Here is a 23612-nt window from a genome sequence, read left to right on the forward strand (position 1 = left end):
GAAGGAGCTATGGGAATTGGTTAAGGAGACAGATTCCTCTCAGTATCAGTCTCAGTAATTCAAAGGAATTGGGCTTTGCTGCCTACTATGCAAAGGATTAGTTTTCAATTGAGAGAGCAGACTTGTCATTTTGAGTAAGTATACACATCACATCATGTCTCATAGTCACAGAGAAAAAAGCACAAGCAAAAACAAAGACAAAAACAAGGACACTATGTCTACCTCTAGTCCCCATAATAGAGGAAACCTTGAGCCCTTTCCAGTAAGTTACTGTCTCCCTAAAAAAACAGCTTTCCCCTGATGCTTTTGCAATGGATACAGTGCAGAAAGGACAACCAAGTGAAGAAATAGCTCTTTTTCTTTCCACCATGAGTAGACAAACTCTGACCTTGATAACAATTTTGAAGATTTTATCCCTTAAATAGCCCTGATCCTTTGAGGAGCCAGTTCTTCTGAAATCTAGTCTTCCTTGCAAAACTTTACAAGTAAACTACTCTTTCTTCTCAAAATATGTTATCCCTGAATCTTCTATTTTTTCACACCCCTAAGACTCAGTAACATATAAAGATTAAGAAATAATAATTTTAAAAACTTGGCAAATAAACCCAGCATCCCTCAGGATTCTCCAACAGCATATTTGTAGATGATCACCTTCAAATTGATACAGGCAGAGAAGGATTCCAACAAACAGGACTCAGTAAAATGAAAGGATAATCATTACTCAATTAAAAACATCTCCTCATGGCTTGAACCTGGAAAGCAGAGGTAGCAGTGAGTTGAGAACATACCACTGCACTCCAGCCTACTGCACTCCAGCCTGGGTGACAGGCGAGACTCTGAAGAATTTGGCATATTTGGGATTCCCTAAGCCTCTGCTTTTTGCTTACCTTTCTAACACACACAAGAAAATTCAATCTCTGGCAAGACATAAGATGGGCATTTCCAAGAACTACTACATTAAAAAAGGCTGTGGTACAGAAGTTAGGCCCAGTTTGGAACTTCAAGAATTCGTTTTCAAATTCAAAACACCAAAGACCAACCAGGACAAAGCATTATTTGACTTAATGAGGTCAATAGATTACTTGTTCATCCTTTCTGGAACCAGAGATTGCTGAATCAGCCCAGATTCTAAGAACTTCAGAGAATAAGAATTTCTTTCAGGGCTTGGGAATCAAGGTGGCTTCCTTCTCCTGAAGTATGATTACATGTTGTGGGGCAAATAAACTTTTACCATGGAGTAGGGGAGTAAGTCATCCATCAAATGCATTAAGTTCAGGAAAATACATTCAATATGTACTTAATAATGAATGTCAGGTGTTTTCTCTTACTGCATCTTAAAAAATGAATCTGTTATTAAACAACTTAAAAATTATAAATTATACGGAAAAGAAGTGCAACTGTAATATCAGCATGACCTGTTGGCCATTTCATTTCTAACTGAAGACTCATACATTGTCTCATTTAATTGAAAACAACCTCCTTTATGTTATATCTTTGATTTCTGGAAACTGAATAATAAACTGATTTTAAAATAAGAAGTCATGAGGGAACTTAGGAAGGAGGGTTGCTCTCAGAGACAATAATGGTTAGAAGTATTCTGGCACTATTCATGCATTCTCTCTCATCTCTCTAGTGGTTATTCCCTCCTCTATTTAAACTCTATTAATCTCCTTTAGTATAATTCATCTTTCATTTCAGTTACTCCTTAACTTCTCCCAAGCCATCTCTCATCTCCTCACCCCACACATAATTACCCTAATGAAAAACAAAATAGGATTTAGCAAAGGCGTACATTTTTTCATTTGCTAAATTTTACCATATTTTTTGTTTGTTGTGCATTTATTGCCATACTGTCATAGAAGACAAGAGCCATAAGAGTATTTCAATAATGTAATATACCTAAGGGTGTAATCCACACTTGTTAAGAAATCCAGTTATGTTTGTTAGGTTGACATTACGTGAAACAGCTCCAAAAGACCAGAGCAGATGATGAGAAGGCCATATAGTGTTTTATGAATGATTTGAGTTCTACTACTATTCATCCTGATATATTCTAATGAATTCTGAGAAGGGAAAAAACAGATTCTACACAGAAAGATAAGAAAGGACAATGGGATAAGAGATTAAATTTTGAAGAAAAATAGCAATACTAGTCATATAATCTGAATCAGAATAATATAGGATATTTTTATAGCATTTAATATTTTTCAAATATCTTTCAACGACATTGCCCCCATTTGACTGAAAATCATCAGTAATCTTCAATCCACACTGACGACCAAGCTATAAGGAAATTGTGTTATTGTGTTCAAGGATGGTTCCATTAGATTTCCTAAATATTTTAATGGAGAGAAAATAAATAACCAAGTTAGACATAAGGGAAAACTTCCCAACTATGAAAGTTGTCTGATGCTAACACAGTTGTCAAAAATTTTAGGAAAGAAACAGAGCAAGATGGCCAAATAGGAGCCTCCACTGGTCATCCTCCCCACAGGAACACCAAATTTAACAACTATCTGCACATAAAAATGCACCTTCGTGAGAACAAAACAATAAGGTGAGCGATTACAGTACCTGGTTTTAATGTCATATCACTGAAAGAGACAATGAAGAATTCGGAAAGAGAGAGTCTTAAAGAGCTAATACCATCCCTCCCCGTCCCCACCCCCGATCCCCAGCAACAACTGTGTGGCATGGAGAAACTGCACACTTGGGGGAGAAAGAGCACAGTGGTTGTGGGACTTTGCATTGGAACTCATATTGTCACAGCCCGAAGCAACACCTCACCTGGCAGAACTCAGCCAACAACCATGAAGGGAGCATTTAAAGCAGCCCTAGCCAGAGGGGAATTACCCACCCCAGCAGTCAAAACTTGAACTTAGGCAAGCCCTGCTCTCATGGGCCAAAATGCTCTAGAGTACCAAATAAACGTGAAAGGTGATCTAGGACACAAAGGCTGCAATTCTCGTGCAAGTTCTAATACTGTGCTGGGCTATGAGCCAGTGGAATGGGGAGCATGCAACCTAGTGAGATACCAGCTGGGGCAGCCAAGGGAGTGTTTGCATTACCCTTCCCTCAATCCCAGTAACTCAGCTCACAGCTCCAGGGGAGGCTTCTTTCTTCTATGTAAGAAGAAGAGAGGGAAGAATAAAGAGAACTTTGTCTTGCAAGTTGGATACCAGCTCAGCCACAGTAGGATAGGACACCGGGCAGAGTCCTGAGGCACTCACTCCAGGGCCTAGCTCCCAAATGACATTTCTAGACATACCCAGGGCCGGAAGGGAACCCACTGACTTGAAAGGAAGGACTCATTCCTGACAGAACTCATCACCTACTGACTAAAGAGCCCATGGACCCTGGATAATTAGCAGTGGTAGCTAAGCAGTATTCACCATAAGCCTTGGTTAATACCCTGAGATGTGCTGGCTTCAAAAGTGAGACCCAGAAAATTCCCAGCTGTATTGGCTGTGAGGAGATATTCCTTTTGCTTGAGAAAAGCAGAGGGAAGAATAAAGGGGACTTTGTCTTGCAACTTAGGTACCAGCTTAGCCACAGTGGGGTAGAGCACCCAAAGGGTTCCTGGGATCCCTGATTCCAGGCCATGGCTCCTGGATGGCATTTCTGGAGCTGCCCTGGGCCAGAGAGGAGCTCAGTTCCCTCCCTGAAGGGTGAGTCCCAGGCCTGGCAGTGTTCACCACAAGCTGACTGAAGAGCCCCTGGGCCTTGAGCAAATATCCACAATAGCCTGGCAGTACTCATCTTGGTCTTGTGGCAGTGGTAGCCATGGGAAGAGACTCCTCCGCTTGCAGAAAGGGGAGGGAAGAATATAAAGGACTTTGTCTTGTGTCTTGGGTGTCAGCTTAGCCACAGTAGACTAGAGCATCGGGTAGATATCTGTGGTATCCCACTCTAGGCCTTGGCTCCTGGATGGCATCTCTGAACCTGCCCAGGGCCACAGGGAACTTGCTGCACTGAAGGGAAAGACATAAGCCTGGTTTGCTTTGCCACCTGCTTATTTTAGAGCCTTAGGACCTTCAGTGAACACAGATGGCAAGCAGGTAGTGGTTATAGCAGGCCTAAGGCAAAACCCAGTGTTGTGCTGGCTTTAGGTCCCACCTAATGCAGTCCCAGTGGTGGTGGCTACAGGGGTACTAGTGTCACCCCTCTCCCAGCTCGGGTCACCTCAGCACAGAGAGACTCCATTTGTTTGGGAGAAACCAAGGGATGAGAATAAGAGTCTCTGCCTGGTAATCCAGAGAATTCTTCTGAATCTTATCCAAGACCACCAAGACCACCAAGGCAGTATATCTGTGAGTCTGCAAGAGCCACAGCATTACTGTGGGGTATACCCTAATGCAGATACAGCTGCAGTGACTAAAAACTTAGATCATAACACCCAATTTCCTTCAAATATGGGGAAAACCTTCTCAAGAAGGGCAGGTACAAACAAGACCAGACTGGGAAGACTACAATAACTACCTCACTCTTCAACGCCCAGACACTAACAAACATTGACAAGCATCAAGACAATCCAGGAAAACACGACCTCATCAAATGAACTAAATAAGGCACCAGGCATCAATCCCAGAGAAACAGAGATATGTGACCTTTCATACAAAGAATTCAAAATAACTGTGTTGAAGAAAGTCAATTAAATTCAAGATAAAATGGAAAAAATTCAGAATCCTGTCAGATAAATTTAACGAAGAGACTGAAATAATTTAAAAGAATTAAGCACAAATTCTGGAGTTGAGAAATGCAATTGACATACTGAAGAATGCATCAGAGTCTCTTAATAGCAGAATTGATTAAGCAAAAGAAAGAGTTAGTGAGATTGAAGACAGGCTATTGAAAATACACAGTCAGAGAAGAAAAAAGAATGAAACCCACCTACAAGATATAGAAGATACCTTCCAAAGGACAAATTTAAGACTTGTTGGCCTTAAACAAGAGGTAGAGAAAGAGATAGTGGTAGAAAGTTTACTCAAAGGGGTAATAACAGAGAACTTCCCAAATCTAGAGAAAGATGTATGGCACACCAAGCAGATTTAACCCAAAGAAGACTACCTCAAGATATTTAATACGTAAACTCTCAAAGGTTAAGGATTGAAAGAAAAAAAAGATCCTAAAAGCAGCAAGAGAAAAGAAACAAATAACATACAATGGAGCTCCAGTACATCTGGCAGCAGACTCTTCAGTGGAGATCTTACAGGCCTGGAGAGAGCGGCATGACATATTTAAAGTGCTGAGAGACAGAGAGAGAGGAAAAAAAAAAAAATTTCCCTAGAATAGTATATCTGGTGAAAATATCCTTCAAACATGAAGGAGAAATGAAGACTTTCCTAGACAAGCAAAAGCTGAGGAATTTCCTTAACACCAGATCTGTCCTACAAGAAATGCTAATGAGAGTTCTTCAATATGAAAGATAAGGATGTTAATGAGAAATTATCTGAAGGTACAAAACTCACTGGTATTAGTACATACACAAAAGAACACAGATTATAACACTGTTATTGTGGTATGTAAACTACTCAAATCTTAAATAGAAAGACTAAACAATGAACCAATGAAAAATAATAACTACAACTTTTCAAGATGCAGACAAAAAAATAAGGTATAAATAGAAACAACAAAAAGTTTAAAAGCAGGGGGATGAAGTTCAAATGTAGAGTTTTTATTGGTTTTCTCTTCGCTTGTTCATTTATTTGTTTATGCAATCAGTGTTAAGTTGTCATCAGATTACAATAATGGATTGTAAGATGTTATTTGCAAGCCTCATGGTAACCTCAAATCAAAAAAAGCATACAACAGATACACAAAAAGCTAGAAATTAAAACATACCACCAGAAAAAATTACTTTCACTAAAAGGAAGACAAGAAGGAAGGAAAGAAGGAAGAGAAGACCACAAGACAACCAGAAAACAAATAACAAAAGGAGTAAGTTCTTACTGATCAATAACAACATTGAATGTAAATGGACTAAAGTCTCCAATCAAAAGACACAGAGTGGCTGAATAAATAAAAAAACAAGACCCCATGACCTGTTGCCTACAAGAAACACACTCCACCTATAAAGACACACACAGATTGAAAATAAAGGGATGAAAGAAGGTATTCCTTGCAAAGGATAGCCAAAAAACAGCAGGTTAGGTATACTTATATCACACAAAATAGATTTCAAGACAAAAACTATAAAAAGAGACAAAGAAGGTCATTATATAATGATAAAGGGATTGGTTCAGCATGAGAATATAACAACTGTAAATATATGTCCACTCAACACTGGATCATCCAGATATACAAAGCAAATATTATTAGAGCTAAAGAGATAGATAGACCCCAATACAATAAAAGATGGAGACTTCAACACATCACTTTCAGCATTGGACATATCATCCAGACAGAAAATTTAAAATAAAAATTGGACTTAATCTGCTCTATAGCCCAAATGAATCTAATAGATGTTTACAGAACATTTCATCCAACAGCTGCAGAATACACATTCTGCACCTTAGCACATGGATCATTCTCAAGGAGACACCATTTGTCAGGCCCCAAAATGAGGCTTAAAACATTTTAAAAAAATGAAATAATATCAAGTATCTTCTCTGACCACAATGGGATAAAACTAGAAAACAATAACAAGAGGAATTTTGGAAACTATACAAACACATGGAAATTAAATAATATGCTCCTGAATGACCAGTGGGTCAACGAAAAAATTAAGAATGAAATTGAAAATTTCCTTGAAACAAATGATAATGGAAACACAACATCAAAACCTATGAGATATAGTGAAAGCATTAATAACAGGGAAGTTTATAGCTATAAGTACCTACATCAAAAAAAAGTTTTAAAAACTTCAAATAAACAACCTAATGATGCATCCTAAAGAATAAGAAAAGCAAGAATAAACCAAACCCCAAATTAGTAGAAGAAAAGAAATAATGAGGATCAGAGCAGAATTACATGAAATCAAAATGAAGAAAACAATACAAAATATCAATAAAACAAAAAGTTGGCTTTTTGCAAAGATAAACAAAATCAACAAACCTTTAGCTAGGCTAAGAAATAAAGACAGAAGACCCAAGTAAATAAAATAAAAAATAAAAAAGGAGGCATTACATTCAATAACACAGAAATTCAAAGGATTATTAGTGGCTACTATGAGCGACTATATGCGAATAAACTGGAAAAATTTAGAGGAAATGGATAAATTCCTGGACATATACAGCCTACAAAGATTGAACCATGAAGAAATCCAAAACCTAAACAAACCAATAACAAGTAATAAGCTTGAAGCCATAATAAAAAGTCTCTCAGCAAAGAAAAGCCCAGGACCTGATGGCATCACTGCTGAATTTTACCAAACATTTAAAAAAGAACCAATACCTACTCAAACTATTCTGAAAAATAGAGGAAGTAGAAATACTTAGAAACTCATTCTATGAGGCCAATATTACCCTGGTACAAAAAAGAAAAAAAAAAGGCACAACAAAAAAAGAAAACTACAGGCCAATATCTCTGATGAACACTGATGCAAAAATCCTCAACAGAACACTAGCAGACTGTAAAGATTATTCATCATGACAAAGTGGAATTAATCCTAGAGATGCAAGGATGGTTCAACATGTATAAATCGATCAATGTAATACATCATATCAACAGAATGAAGGACAAAAGCCATATGATTATTTCAATTGATGCCGAAAACACATTTGATAAAATTCAGCATCTCTTCACAATAAAACCCTCAAAAACCTGGGTGTAGAAGGAATATACCTTAAGGATATAGGTACATACCTCAAGGATATAGGACTGGATCCTTAATTCTTCCTGCACAAGATACCTTCATATCTTTTATTCCCTTTGCATCCAGTCTAAACATTTTCTGGTTATTCAGTAATCTCAGATTCTTAATTTATCAACTTTGAGCACACTTTAGCTTGTCTTTGTCCTCTTCTAAGTGTCATGTCCAATACTGACTACAATACTCCTGTATCCACGTACAGATTAATCAGAGCAAAATAGAGTACGATTACCACTTTCCCCAGAGTAGGCATAATATATCTACTAATATAGTCTAAGACATTAACTATGTTGGCAGCCATGCCACTCAGTTGACATACATTGCATAACCAAAATTCCTAATCTTCTTCTACATTGCATATGCTAAGGATCCAGTCCTATATCTTTTAAAAGAACCCAGAAATTCACTTTAAAATCTCCAAGTTTTCATTCATGTCCTTATTTCCATGTAATTAAATTTGCTAGTATTCAAGGACCAACATTAAAAGTTAATATTATTAAAATATCTTGTTGGCATTACACATTTTGTATATTATTTTATGTCTTTACAATAGTAGTCTTCCTTGTATTTATGTTAATGAATATGCCTTCTATCTACATTTTTTACTCAAACAGTTTGGTATAAACCTAACCACATCTTAGAAATCTTAGAATTTCCTATCTTTAGGAAATATATCCCATGTTCCAAAAAAGAAACCGGAAATGATTTTGCAAGCACACCTTATTTTGAATTGATGGTTTACTATAGGCTTAAGTGGAGCATCTTTATTTTCACTAACATTGTGTTCTGTTTAGAATCACAACATTGATTTAACTCTATTTTCCTGCCTTCACTCTCCATCCCCAGTTACTTAGTTTTAGTCTTAACCAACATCTGTGTTTACACAGCCATAAACTACAGATAAGCACAATTTTGCAAACGATGTTTCAGGACCCCTTTTCTAAGCTTGATGATATGTGGATAAGCTGTATAACTGGAAAAGTCTTTACAAAACAGCTAGCTAAAATCCACAGTTTCAACAAGTTCTATAAATCTTATTTCTTTATATCTCTCAAATCATATACTCCTTTCCATCCTCATTACCATTACCTTAGTGGAGGGCATCATCATCTTTCAGGGAGAATCTGGCTACATTCTACAACTGCCCTACCTCTAATACAGTCCTCTTCCAGTGTGTGCTTCCAGTGCAGACAGAGTGATCTTTCCAAATATATAAATCTGATACTGTCAAACTCTTGTTTAAAATCCTTCAGAGCCTCCACATTGTCTTCAGAATTATAGGGAGTTGCATCTTACATAGGAATTAGGCTCCACAACCAACTAAAACCTAAATCATATATAGTAGAACTTATCCTGGAATGGTCCTTGATTGTTCACAAGAGATATTTTTGCATCTCTGGTAATGTATAGGAGAAATGATATATAAATGTATATAATAAAGTGCTCTATATAAAATGAGTAAAACATGCAAAATATAATTTTATAGCATTAGAATTTATTTTTGTTTTCCTTCATGTGCAAAGTTAAATTCTTAAGTCACATGTGCCAATTACCCAACTTTGCCAGAAGTATAAGTGTATTAGAATGTATTTAAAAATATTTATCAAGTGCCTATTACATCATCAGAAACTGTTATAGGCACTGCATCTCAAGGAACAAAACAGACTAAAATCTCTCCCTTCAGAGAGCTTACATTTAATAAACAAATAAATCAAATACATAGAAAGTCTAATGGCAATAAGAGCAACTGGGGAAAATTGAGGCAGAGAAAGGGGATAGGGAAAAAGTTGGGGGCAGGATGATGAAGGAAGGGAATTGTCATTTTCAGTAAGGTGTTCAGAGAAAGCCTAACTGTGAAGGTAGCATTTGAACGAAGTGGAAGAAGGTAAGTGAGTGAGCCAAACAGACCTGTAGATAAGGAATGTCCTAAAGGAACAAGGAGTGCTTAAACCCTGGAGGGTTTGAGAAATGAATGACAAAGAGCAGATAGGAGCTGGAGTGAAGTCAAGAGATCAGAGAGGTGGCAGGGAGCCAACTGTGTAGGGCCTTTTAGGTTTCTGCTCCTTAAGTGATGTGGGAAGCCACTTGAGAGTTTCAGGCGGTTGTGTCATGGTCTAACTACAAAGCTAAGATGGGCAGGCGAGGCTGGCCCTGTCCTCCATCCCCTGGTACCCCTCCCCTCCCTCTCCCTGAACTCCACAGCTAACTTGTTCTTGTGCTTTTTCTCCTAGACTCCAGTAGTGCAGATGTGTTTCATGCAGGATACCTTCCCTGATTTCCCCCAGCCTGAGCTGGTGGACTTTGTTCATTTTCCCAGTGTGTCTAGTCCACACTGCTGAGCGGTGGTAGCCAACCACCCCCATCTCTAGAAGGCAAACTCTTTGAGAGTAGTGCCAGCATCTTTTTTGTAACTCCAGCTTGCAGCACAACACCTACATGCAGATAAGCACTTGGGAAATGTTTGCTGAATGAATGGATAAGCAAAAATGAAATTGGCTGCAGCAGACGAGTCTGCAGGAGGATTCTTAACTTGTGTGAGGCATTTTGAATTATCTAGAATCCCAATATCTGGGTTTCTGATCTCCTTTTCGGAGAATTGTATTTTAACACACTTCCTTTTATCTTTCAAATTTGGTTTTGACTGCATTCTTCTGAGCTTTAAACTTACTGCCCATCAAAAGGAAAAAGAAAAGCTATGAAAAGTCTTTCCTTTGGCAAACTCTAAGCAAAGGTAAACTTTTATGTTTGTGAGAGAAGGGAGATATCCCAATTCAATTGACAATTTTTAAAAGTTTAAATATTTTTTAAATTTTTGTGTTATTAATAAATCATACTAACAGATACCAACCCCAAATGCAACTTACTTGTAAATTGAGGCATACTGGCTATTTCAATGAAAAAAAAAAAAAGTGTGGACAACCTGTGCTTTTACCTATATTTTGATATCCACATTCCACAGTGTGAAGATAGAAATAAGACATCACCAAGAAGAGTATTCAATTTGAGTTTAGATGTGATCAGCTCCTGAATAGAAAAGCTTATCAATGTTTATCTCCTACAGATATCATTTGAGCTTTCAGGGTAGAAGACAAAGAACCAAGCATGGAAAAACAAGAGTATTTTGTGTGATATAACCTGGTCAAAATGTTAGCCCATAAAAGGTGGGTACAAAGTCCTTTATCATACTTGGAAAAAAAAAAAAAAAAACTCCCCTTTCTCCCTTCAGGAGAACATGGGGTTTAGCATCAGTTCTAAAAGGCCTCTCACCCTTTCTACATGCGTCGGAGCCCCGCCCCCACACAGAGGTAAGATAGTGTGCTCTTCAGTAAGAAGTCAAGTATCCCCTGCCTTTTGAAACTGCCTGACGAGAATTAACAGCCTTTGCCATCCTCTTTTAAACAACTTTGGCCGGTATTTATAAGCACCTCGTTTATCTTGAGACTCTTTCATCTATTATCTGACTGTAAGCGTGTTCATGGCTCATCAGCTGAATTCGCTTTGACAGAGAAATCTTTTGACGAGTAGCCAACAGCCTAATGTCAGGTCTGTGAGTATCTCTGGAATTAAGGTGATGGGAAAAGGGTAACCTTCTGCTACTTCTAACAGCATTTGCTGAACAACAGAAATAGAGCCCTAAATCATCCTCCCTTTAGGAAAGCAGGTCCCCTTTGCTAATATTAGAGCACATTGCAGCTGGGTTTGCACTTCGATCAAAACCACCACTTGAGGCCACCTCTGGATTCAGACTTATATGTGGTAGGTCATAGATGTGAACCATGAAATTTCCTGTTGTGTAGATGGAAGTTACCATCCAAATGGTTTTTACGTGACCACTAACAAGTCCGTTTGCAGATATTTTTAACGCTAACAAGGGAGGAAGAAAGAAAAGACCATCATTGTCTATCTTTATAGTTTAGCCACCAGGGCCCCAAAGGTTTATAATTGTTCCTTCTCTTCTTCTGAAGAATTAGGAATGGGTTTTTTGATGAAAACAAAAATAACTGGCTGCAAACATAATATGCTTATTTTAAACAGCTCCAGTTTGGTTTATGATAATCTGAAAGTGTATGATGCCTCAAATGAAGATTTCTGTTTATAATAACTTATAAGAATTATATTTCAAAACAGTTTAAAGCTGGCTATACACATTCATAAATATTTTGAGTAACCAAAGTAAACTTTTGAGAAATCTTGCCACCACAGAATTCAATGTTTATACTTTCTATGAATAAAACAGGAGCTTTTTAAAAGTAGCATTAATACTAAATTGACAGGGAGGTACCTGTCTAAATTTATCATCATCCGATCAGCATGGCCTATATCTGCCAAGAGGAGTAAATCAATTGATTGGAATGTGTTTAGCTTCACTGATCACCTGATGATTATTCAGAATTATAAAAACAGAACTTCTCAGTCCCAAAGGTAAAACTGTGTTATGAACAATGGCTTTCAATTGTTTAACAATTAGTCAACACTTCTCTTCCAGTCCTAAAAGAGTAACTTCATTAAAATGCAAGGAATCATACCCCAAATAATACTAATAAAGAGCAGTTGGTATTGTACAGATAAGTCTTTCTATCATCAAAGTTCTTCCAAAAGAGCTCTAGCCAGGGGTTACAGTAACTGGAATTAAATGCGTATCTGTATACTATAGCCCCCCCCCATACTTGCCTTAATGTAATTCCATTGCCATCATTTTGTGGGTCACTTGGAAAATAATGTGCTCACATTTATATGGATAGAAACAACAAAATAAAAAGCCTACCCTTTGTTGAACCGTCACTCCTGTATTCTTGAGAAATCATGAGGTTAATGTACAGGATGGGTGATAACCTATGGAGCAGACGATCCCACAAGAGGCATTTGTTGCTAGATGTATTTCAAAAAAAAGTTAGGCTTTCTCTTTATGAGTTGTTAAGAGTGAAAAGCAAGTTTCTGTAAAAGCATTCATAACAGTCATGATTCTTCAGCTACGCCCAAGCCAAAGTAAAATAGTTCATTGGAATATTGTGATGAGCAAACTGAGGTTTTAGAAGTTGCTATTATTTTAGTCTCTCTCTGAAATGAAAGAGGAACCTGTCAGAAAGTGTAGGCTAATTTAGAAATAAGAACCCCTATGGCCCTCTATCCTCCCATGCCACGAACCCCCTCCTACACAGATTCAGAAACTGCTGCAAACTATCAAAAGACCCTAAATGCCCATTACAACAGGATTTACACAAGCTCCCTCCTCACCTCTGTCTCCCTCTCCTTTGCAGGAGCTTCCCCCAGGAGCTTTCTTCCACATCTGAATCTGCACCTGAGCCAATTCCAAATCTCAGACTGACTACCATGTCTGTCCACTTGGGTAATTGCCAAAATCAAGTTGACACCTACAAGAAAACTTATGCATGTCTGCATCTCCCCTTGTTCCCCTTCTCTTCCTTCTCTTCTTCAAAAATGCCCATAATGTGACTCCCTCACATGGCTTTCCTGACTCTGTCAGTGATACCAACAATCTCCCCACAACCCAGATGATGGTCCTGGGGTTATGTTGGACTCCTCCTTCTCTTTCATTCTCTTCATCTGCCTTTCACAGTCTTGTTTATGGTTCATGAAAATGTCATTCAAATACAAGCTTCCTCTTCATTCCCACCTCCACCATCCTAGGAGAGCATCTATCACATCACACATGGGTTACAGTAGCTGCCAGACAACATCCCTTATGATAAGTTCTCCTGTGCTCCGAATCTTTGTATACCTTGGCAAAATGCACACTAAAAACTATTAACACATTGCTATTTTATCATAAACCTTCAATGGCTACAAGCTGCCCACCTCATCCTTGTGTGCTTGTAAAATCATGAAGACCCTTCCCAGGTCAACTCAAAACTATTTCCTATATAAAGTTAATTAGCTTCCTATAATGCATATCTATTTTTTGTACATGAAAAGATTAATTCTTTCTTCTACCAGGCAGTCCATCAGCTATTTGAAAACAGCTCTCATGCATCTGCTTAATATTCTTTCCTTCCATTTAATTCCTTCCCTTTCTCTTCAGATGACTTTGATTTCAGATTCCTCATCATTTACACTTACTGTCATAGCCCCACCTAAAATATACAACACTCTTGAATTAAATATTGTAATTTTACTTTTTCCCATTTTCAAATTCCTTGGGCCAGGCAGAGTGGCTCATTGCTTGAGGTCAGAAGTTCGAGACCAGCCTGGCCAACATGGTGAAACCCCATCTCTACTAAAATACAAAAATTAGCAGGGCATGGTGGTGGGCACCTGTAATCCCAGCTACTTGGGAGGCTGAGGCAGAATTGCTTGAGCCCAGGAGGTGAAAGTTGCAGTGAGCCAAGATTGTGCCAGCGCACTTCAACCGGGACAACAGAGCTAGGCTCGGTCTCAAAAAAACCAAAAAAATCAAATTCCTCCATGCCCACCCACAGTAATAGGAAATCCCCCCATACATATTTTTAATGAATCAGTACTAGCCTGAATGTATTTGAAAGTTTAAGCTAATGTAAAAAAATTTTTTACATTGTACTTTTATCTTCAGTGTGACACATCATTTATATTTAATAAATATTTAGTAATTGGATAAAGGGGAAAACAAATATAGGCTCTTTGGATATAATACAACTTTGGTGGAAAACCAGGAGAGCTCACTTTACAAAGACATGTATCTTTAGCTCCCTGATATTGTTGAAAACAAAATAAAACAAAAATCTGTAGCTACCTTCAGACAAAAGTTAAGAGCCTTTAAACACACTTGGCAGGAAACAGTCACTCCACTTTCATTCCTCCAACCCTCACATCAGTGACCTCCCTTGATCTCTGAGATGACAGTTTGCCAAGTTCCATGAAGATGGCATTCACAAATGACCCCATTAGACTTCCTAAAGACCTTAATTGCCCAATTCCTTTCACCCAGGTTTCTGAGGTTCAAGGAATGCTATCCTTCAGTTACTCTCTGGCATAGGTTCTAACTATTGTTATCTAATCCTTTCTGAATCCCTGAGAATGCAAAGAACTGAAGCTGACTTTGATTCTCCTACTGAATTACAAAATACTTTACATACTTCTGTCACATAGTCATTCTCCTGTGTTTACTGTTCAACAGTGACATTCACTTTCATGTCTAAACATAGAAGGGAAGCACCATTGCAATAAATATAATCGTAAAGATTCAAAAGCTGATCCCCTTCAAAGGACCATGTTAAATACCTAAGAAAATTAATCACTTCCTGCTGTCCTAACCCCATAGTTACACCTTATCTGAATGAACACTATAGGCTAAGGGACCAACTGTCCACTCTGCATCTGCATTTGAAAAATACCTTGGCTTTTCCTTGCATATCAAACAAACATTTATTTATTGAGTATCCACTATTTGGATCACACTATATTGGAGCAAATCTATTGGGGGAAAAAAAAAGTAATTTCATTTTAACTTTAGCTTTTCTTTCAGGATTTGTTGTGACTTTAAAGAAAAGTATTATGTTGTATACATGTAGATCTACTTACCTGAAACCTAAACGGGTATATGATATCGATGGGAGGAGGACGAGTTGTACCACAAGAAGTAAAAATAGATTAATAAGTTTTAAAAAAAAGCCTATATTCATGTTATTCCAGAATCATATGCTATAATTTTCTTGTCTAAAATTCTTAACAGCATTATAATGAAATCATTTTAATCAAGTTTCCCAATTCCATAAAAGTTTGCTATACCAAGTGGAACAACTATGAATACTCATGTTTCCTTTACTTCCAATGCAATTTGTTTTCAGTAGCAAATGAAAGCACATGAAGGGCCATGGGGTTACACATTATGCTCTCATCCCACCAACACCATCACCTCGCACAGCATACACGCATGCACACCCTCTCTCAAAGTATTCAGAAGGTTGAGCACTCCTCTGCTAGGAGAAAAACAGGATAAGTGGAGGAAGCTTTACTTAGAGGCACACCCAAGAGAGAATAATCACCTTACAGATACATTAAGGGTTTCCAGCACCTCCAAGAGATTGAGACATCATTTTATAATGATAAATATGCAGCTAAACTACCCAAGTGATCTGTGGAACCAATCAATAACTTCATCAGTCAAAACATAGTTTTTGAAATCATATTCTATCACTTAAAGAGAAATTGGGCCAAAAAAATCTCCAAGAATATTAAATTTCTGAGTTCACATGAATTATCTTAGAGGGGAGATGGATAAAAATAGATTAAACTAAAATAGTATCTATTGAAGAATAGGCTATTTACACTCTTTCATGATACGTATAGCATATTTCAAAATTACTATGGCCTATACTTCTCTGCATTTATGTTTTATTTCAATAAACATGTACAAAATCATGTCATAGCAAGCTGATAATTTATCTAGGAAGTCGTCTACTGGGTACCCAGTATCACAGAGGAAACAGTATAGGTGGTCCACAGACTAAAAGGGGAGAGCCAAAAAATAAAGAGGAGTCTGGTGAAGAAAAAAAGATAAACTGGATTGGTCAAGAGGAAGAGATTAAGATGTTGCTTATTTGCCTTCCACAAAGGCTAGGTCTGCAATGTGACCTTGGAAGATGAAATGAGATGGAGGCAAGAATATTATACATTTTTTTCTAGTTTGCTTTTTTTAAAAAAATTGATATATAATAGTTGCATATATTTTGGGGGTACATATGATATTTTGATCCCTGTATACAACATACACTGGGCTCAGTCGAGGAAAGCCAGCACCCAGCTAAAGATATGCCAGAGACGAAGAAACATCCTATAAGGTTATGAGGTCCTGCACTGAATTGTCATCCCACTGGACTGGCATATCAGGATCCCAAATGTTTTGGAGTAGGTGGCAGATGCAGTGAAACTTGAATACATTTCCAGCAAATATGAACAAAATAAACAAAAAGAAGAGCCCCCAAGGTCTGGGGAGCTTGAGAGAGGAAAGGTTGGTCATCTTCATATTTCACCTGTTTGTTGTTTTTCTGCTTTTTAAACTGCTTGATATATTCTTTGCAGGAGTGCTCTCAAGATGTAGTGAGTGAAGAATAAGAAAATTGCCCCATGCAGTCTGGTCAATATTCCCAGATATGAGGAAATCTGAAATATGTAGCTGCTTGAAGATGAAAAGAGATGGGGGCAAAAGCATTATACATTTTTTTCTAGTTTACTTTTTAAATTTTTTAATTGAAATAGAATAGTTGCACATATTTTGGGAGGGCATGTGATATTTTGATACCTGTGTTCACTGTTTAATGATTATACATTTTTTAAAGTAGTTACAACTATCATAAGAGAAAATGTAGCATCATGGTTAAGGTTGCAGACTCTGGAGCTGACTGCCTGAGTTCAAATCTGAGCTTCACCACTTCTTTATATAACTTTTATAGCCTTGAGCTTGCTACCTACACTGTCCATGTTTTGGTTTAAGCTCATTAATATATGTACAAAACATAGAATAGTGCCTTATTTATGTTAAATGCTAAATAAGTACTAATTAATTATAAGTAGATGCTAACTTTCCTTCTATCATAAATAGAAACATGATAATTATGAATAAATATTCCTCATCAAAGTCCCTTTCATCACCTCAGTGCTCACATGGTGAGGGTCCACAACCACAGTCCACCAGCCAAATGCAGCTCCTGTCCTGTTTTTGTCCAGCTGCAAGGTAAGAATAGTTTTTACTCTTTTAAAATTAATTTTTAAAAATTTCAATAGCTTTAGGGGTACAAGCAGTTTGTAGTTGCATGGATGAATGGCACAGTGGTGAAGTCTGGGCTTTTAGTGTACCCATCACCTAAGTAGTATGCACTGTATCCAACAAGTAATTTTTCATGCATCAGCCCCACAACCCTCACTGTTTCTGAGTCTCCAATGTCCATTATACCACTTTGTATGCTTTTGCATACCAATAGTTTAGCTCCCACTTAAAAGTAAGAACATGTAGTATTTGGTTTTTCATCCCTAAGTTACTTCACTTAGGATAATGGCCTCCAGTTCCATCGAAGTTGCTGCAAAAGACATTATTTTGCTGTTTTTATGGCTGAGTAGTATTCCATGGTGGGTGGGTGTTTGTGTGTGTCACATTCATTTTATCCATACATCAGTTGATGGGCACTTAAGTTGATTCCATAACTTTGCAGTTGTGAGTTGTGGTGCAATAAACATGCAGGTGTCTTTTTGATATAATGACTTATTTGCCTTTGGGTAGATACCCAGGTGGTGGGGTTGCTGAATTGAATGGTAGGATCCATTTTTTGTTCTTTGAGAAATCTCCATAGCATTTTCCATAGAGGTTGTACTACTTTACATTCCCACATTTTTAAGTGATTGTTTAAAAAAGGAAGAGGAGAAGGAGAAGAATATATGACAGAAACCAAACATGCTCCCCAAAGTCTAAAATATTTACTATCTGGCCCTCTACAGAAAACGTTTGCTGATCTTTGCATTGGATTATAAGAATATCATTACAATATGAGAACAAGGTAGTTTTCTAGAATATTTTGTGTGCCTATTAATTATTTTGAGTACCACGTATTTTTTATTAACTGATGATGCACAATGTCAGGGTTTGATTTCAGGAAGCTATTTAGCAACATTACAAATGTCACCTTTACAATTTATGCTGCTCCATTGTCTTTAAAGAGAAGTAGCCCTTTACACTTCTTCAGCTCACACCTACAAGCACACTCCAGAAATGACCACACTGAGACATGCTCACAAAAGGTCAAGGGCACACACAAATCCCCTCTGCCCCAAAATAGGTAGGGTTGCCTCATTTAGCAAATAAAAATACAAGATGCCTAGTTACTCCTGAATTTTAGGTAAACAATGATGGGTTGATTGATTAATTTAGTATGTCTCATGCATACTTAGTTGAGACATACTAAAATATTTTTCATTATCTGAAATTCAGATTTAAATGGAGTATTTTATATTTTCCTTGTCAACCTTAAAATGGTGGCTCATAAAAAAATGAAGGGAATTATGAACTATATATATTCAAAGCATACTTAAAGTAGTAAGAGATTTCTTTATTTTCTTTTCTAAATTAGGAACAATAGTAACAGTAACAACAGCTATGTATATTGAGAGTTTTCTGTGTTCCAGACACTATTCTAAACACTTTCTATATAGTAATCCATTTAGTCTTCACAGGCACTGTATTAGTCCATTTTCACACTGCTATAGAGAACTACCTGAGACTGGGTAATTTACAAAGAAAAGAGGTTTAATTGACTCACAGTTTCACATAGCTGGGGAGGCCTCAGGAAGGCAAAGGGGAAAGCAAGGCACACCTTATATGGAAGCAGGAGAGAAAGAGAGAGAGAGCAAAGAAAGCCACACACTTTTAAACCATCAGATCCTGTGAGAACTTACTATCAGGAGAACAGCATGGAGGAAACTGCTACCATGATCCAATCACCTCTCACCAGATCCCTCCCCTGACACATGGGGATTATAATTTGAGATGAGATTTGGGTAGGGACACAGAGCCAAACCATATTAGGAACACCCAAGAATGATAAGTTAGTGTTATTAGTTTATTCATTTAACTCCAGAAAAGAAAGGTTAAGTACCTTATGCAAAATCACGCAATTAGTATATCATGGAAGAAGCATAATTTGGGTATCTAATTCTCTCTCCCCACTGTGCTTAGGCACTAATTAAGAATTCCACTTACACACAGGCACACAGCATGCTAGAGAGGTGAATTTACTTTGGTTGGGTTTGGATCTTGTAGCTACACACTAAGATACTGGCCAGCCAGGTTGTCTTAGAGCAGGGTTTCTCAGTGTTACCACCACTGATATTTAGGGCTGCATTCTTGACCTCTATGCATTAAATGCCAGCAGTATCTCCCTCCCAGTCATGATCATTAAAAATGTCTCCAGACCTTGCCCATCCCCTGGGCGTAGGATTCCCAAATTTAGCAAACAAAAGTACAAGACACCTGATTGATTCTGAGCTTCAGATAAGTAATGAATAATTTTTCAGTATAAGTATGTATCATGCAATATTTGGTATATATTTATACTAAAAATTATTTGTAGTTTAGCTCTAATTTAGCTGTGCATCCTGTATTTTATCTGCCAACCCTACCTGGAGGACAAAATCTCCCCCAGTTGAGTACCAGCGTTAGAGCTCTGGTGAGAGAAGAGGCCAGAGGATCAAAGTTTCTCACTCTCCTGTCTGTTGAACCTGAATATAATGCTGTAACCATACGGCAACAGAAAGGAGAAGATGCTCGTCTGGCCTCAAACTGGTGAAGTGTCAGAATCAACCCATCTCTTCTCCCCTTGCTGGTACACACACCCCTAGTTAGCCTGGAATTTTTTTTTCAGGAACACAAAAACCTCTTGGGCTTTTCTCCAGGGTGCTAGTGAATGTGGGCCTTCTAATTCCTTACTCTCCATTCAATTTGCCTCGTTAATAAAATTCATTTTTTAATAAGAATTCTGACTAATCCTTCCCCAATCCCCACACCTTAATATTCTCCAATACCTCCCCCACTTGCCGAGATGAGTTAGACCACCCTCATCCCTAGGTCTCTGTGTTAGATGACCAACCTCCAATCCTTTTGCTACAACCAGGACTGGGATGTAATAGGCCAGGGGTGAGGCACAGGTGCAGCTCTCCTTCTCCAACCCTCACTCCTGTACAGGACTCATTGTGAAACTGGACTTTGGTCTCATCCTCCTTCTGAATTCTGAGCTGTTTCTGCCTGGCACTTCTGCCTTCTTCTCCTTAAGCCCAGAGTTTAGCCACAACTTCCAATCTGAGATATGGGTCCTAATACCCAGCCTGGTCATTGTCAGATGTAGGAGCACATATTGCCTTTGTACGGAATGACATGGAAGCAGCCTAATGTGTGAAAATCACTTGGGACCACGAAAGATGCCTGGGCACCTCCAGAGTATTCTGCTGCCACTGGCATAGCATGCTGCTCGCCCTGGTGATAGCAAGTGCGGCAAGATACAGCTGAACAAGTGGCACACATGCGGCAAGTCAGTATCTGCCACAGATAAGGTACATGGAAATTCAAGCTTATTCTTATATCACTCATAAAGGGCCCCCAAAAAAATCAGAAAAAGAAAAGAAGAAGAAAAAAAGACAGACGGAAGGAAAGAACGAAGGGTGAGGAAAGAGAGGAAAGACTTTTTTCAGATTTTGACCCTGCCACTGCCTTGAACAAGTTATGAAAATAATCTGAGCCTTCATTAATTGATTTGTAAATGGAACAATAATACACACCTTAAAGAATTAGATGAATGAAAATATGCTAGATCTGAGTCATAAAAACCATTCAGTGGGCCAGGTACGGTGGCTCACGCCTGCAATCCCAGCACTTTCGGAGACCAAGGCAGGCGGATAACCTGAGGTCAGGGGTTCGTGACCAGCCTGGCCAATGTGGCGAAACCCCGTCTCTACTAAAAATACAAAAATTAGCCGGATATGGTGGCTCATGCCTGTAATCCCAGCTACTCGGGAGGCTGAGAATCACTTGAACCCAGGAAACAGAGGTTGCAGTGAGCTGAGATGGCGCCATTGCACACCAGCCTGGGTGATAGAGTAAGACTTCCTCAGAAAACAGACAAAAAAACCCATTTAGTGAATATTAGATCCATCTCTCTTCTTTTGTTCCCTTTTTTCCCTTTTCTCCCCGAAATACAGTAAAGATTATTGTAACCTCCAAGAGTAGGCAGAGATTATTTCTTCCCCATCAGCCCTCACCCCCATCCCACTCTTTCCAATCTTCCCCCTTCTCTGCCCCTGCTAGTCTAGTTTTGTCATGTTTTTCCTTTGCATCTGTAAGGCAGTCTAAATTTTATAATAGTTCAATCAAGTTCAATTAATGGAATTTTAAAGGGGCCTGGAAAATCAATGCTGTATTAAATTATAAATGCAAAAATTAGAGCAAAACAAACCTCATGCCTCAGAGCAAAATTGTATGCTTTTAGTGTGTAAGGAAGCCATTTGTCCTTGGCCCCAACCCAGCTCTCTCTCTAAGCAGCTATGTCCACCTTACCCAAACACTTCCATTCATTATGTAAATATGGCTGCCTTCGTCCATATTGGAACAGCTATTGGTTACCACCAGGAGTTAAATGCTAACCCTAACAAAGCCATGTTCTAGCCCAGCACTTTATGGTTTGCTTTAATGGCTGGGCAAGGGTTGTAATTGCAGTCCTCTTAGCTATCCTGTACCACCTTAATCAACACACCAAGCTCTGGAGGTCCTGAGGAAATGATCTTATCACTTCATTATCAATGTACATCTTGTTTAAAGGGACTTGCTAAGCTATTAAAGGGATATGATTCCCAGTGCTTTGTCACTATAAAATTCCTTTAGGACTATGAATTGAATAAATCAGCAGGTTATCACACCTGGCATTATTAAAATACATTAGGGTATAAAAATAAAACTTACCACTAACTTCTGTCATGGAGAAAAAAAAATAAGTAAATAAGTGTCTGTTTTCTGACCATAACCTCATAGCCTCTTCTACAGTTTGGTCTGCTTAGCTAGTTTCAATGGCACCATTTCTGTGGATGAATTCACTGGACATTTACATGTATAAGAGAGTAGTTCTCAATTGTTTTTATTTTTTCTTAATGCTTGGGTCCCTAGTGCATGGTTTATCCCAGTAAGCAATACTCCCTCATCATGTCCTCTTTCTCATAACTTTCAAGAACTATCTTTTAAAAATAATCTTAGTAACATTATGCTGATAATCTCCATAACATTATGATGAATGAGCACTTCTCATTTATTTCATCTAAGAGTGTTGACTAGCCTTATAAACTTCCCAAATTGATTGATATTATTTCTTTTTCAGGTAGAAAAGGAAGGCACTGAGAATCTTCTTTGCCTCCCCCAAATTGTTCAGCTTATACCAGTGATTCTTTGGCTCTTTTGAGGGCAAATGGCCTTTGCTTCCTTCTAAATAATGTCTGTAAAATGATGGAAACATCCAATTGCCTAATCGCTCTTTATAGCTTTTCCAACTTCTGTGAGCATTTTTATGGGTCTGCGTCCATCTCCTCTTTGCCCTGGGCCATAAGAGCCATACTCTGTGGATTGCTTCCTCTCATCATTTCTTTCCTGAACCTCCTGTGAGTGCATTTCCCTCTCTTTTCCTTCTTTCCTCCAGCAAGGCTCATTTTGAGGCCATGGGCTTTGTTCCCTCACAGCACACTCCTCATGGAAGCTCCCGTCAGATGGCTTTAATTACCACCTGAATGCATATGACTCCCAATCTCCAGCCCCAGCCGTGACCTCTCACCCTCTCTTCAGTCCCATATTTCTTTCTGTCTGCAGAATATCTCTACTTGGGTGTCCCACCACCTCCTAAAACTAAACATGTCAGACGCAGAGCTCATTATCTCTCCACTCCCCCTTCGTTGTCTCCCTGTTTCTCCAGGCTGTCAATAGCACCCTTTCCTCAGGCCCCAGTCCCTGGAACTCCCAGAGGGGCCCAGAGCAGTCCCTCACCCCCATGCCTCAGAAAGACAGGTTTCTGCCCCTACATTCCCTCACAGCTGAAGACTGTGACAACACCGTGATCTCAACTGATTTTACTTCAGTGGTGGTGTTATTTTAAAAATTCTGCTTTCCCATTCATTCAACTGTTGACAAATATTTAAGAGCTCTGCTGCACTCCATTCTCTAAGATATCCTGAAGACCTGGAGCCCTCTGAATTGACAAGCAAATCACATATCTCCTTCTGATTCATGATTCTAAATTATACAATATATAAGACTGCATATTTATAAACCTTTTTATTTCCTAACATAATT

The 23612-nt window shown here is 38.3% G+C and overlaps 1 protein-coding gene across 1 annotated transcript in view; it reads right to left on the reverse strand.

Moving 5' to 3' along the window:
* CGRRF1 (cell growth regulator with ring finger domain 1) overlaps positions 1-12469 on the reverse strand; it is a 1085659-nt gene extending 1073190 nt beyond the window's left edge. Inside the window, exon 1 of the mRNA XM_050798274.1 lies at positions 12463-12469. The gene's annotated coding sequence lies outside the window, so the exon portion shown is untranslated. The remainder of the gene's footprint in view (positions 1-12462) is intronic.
* Positions 12470-23612: the final 11143 nt, after the last annotated feature.

Source organism: Macaca thibetana, chromosome 7 (genome assembly GCF_024542745.1).
Source record: "Macaca thibetana thibetana isolate TM-01 chromosome 7, ASM2454274v1, whole genome shotgun sequence".
Lineage (NCBI taxonomy): Eukaryota > Metazoa > Chordata > Mammalia > Primates > Cercopithecidae > Macaca > Macaca thibetana.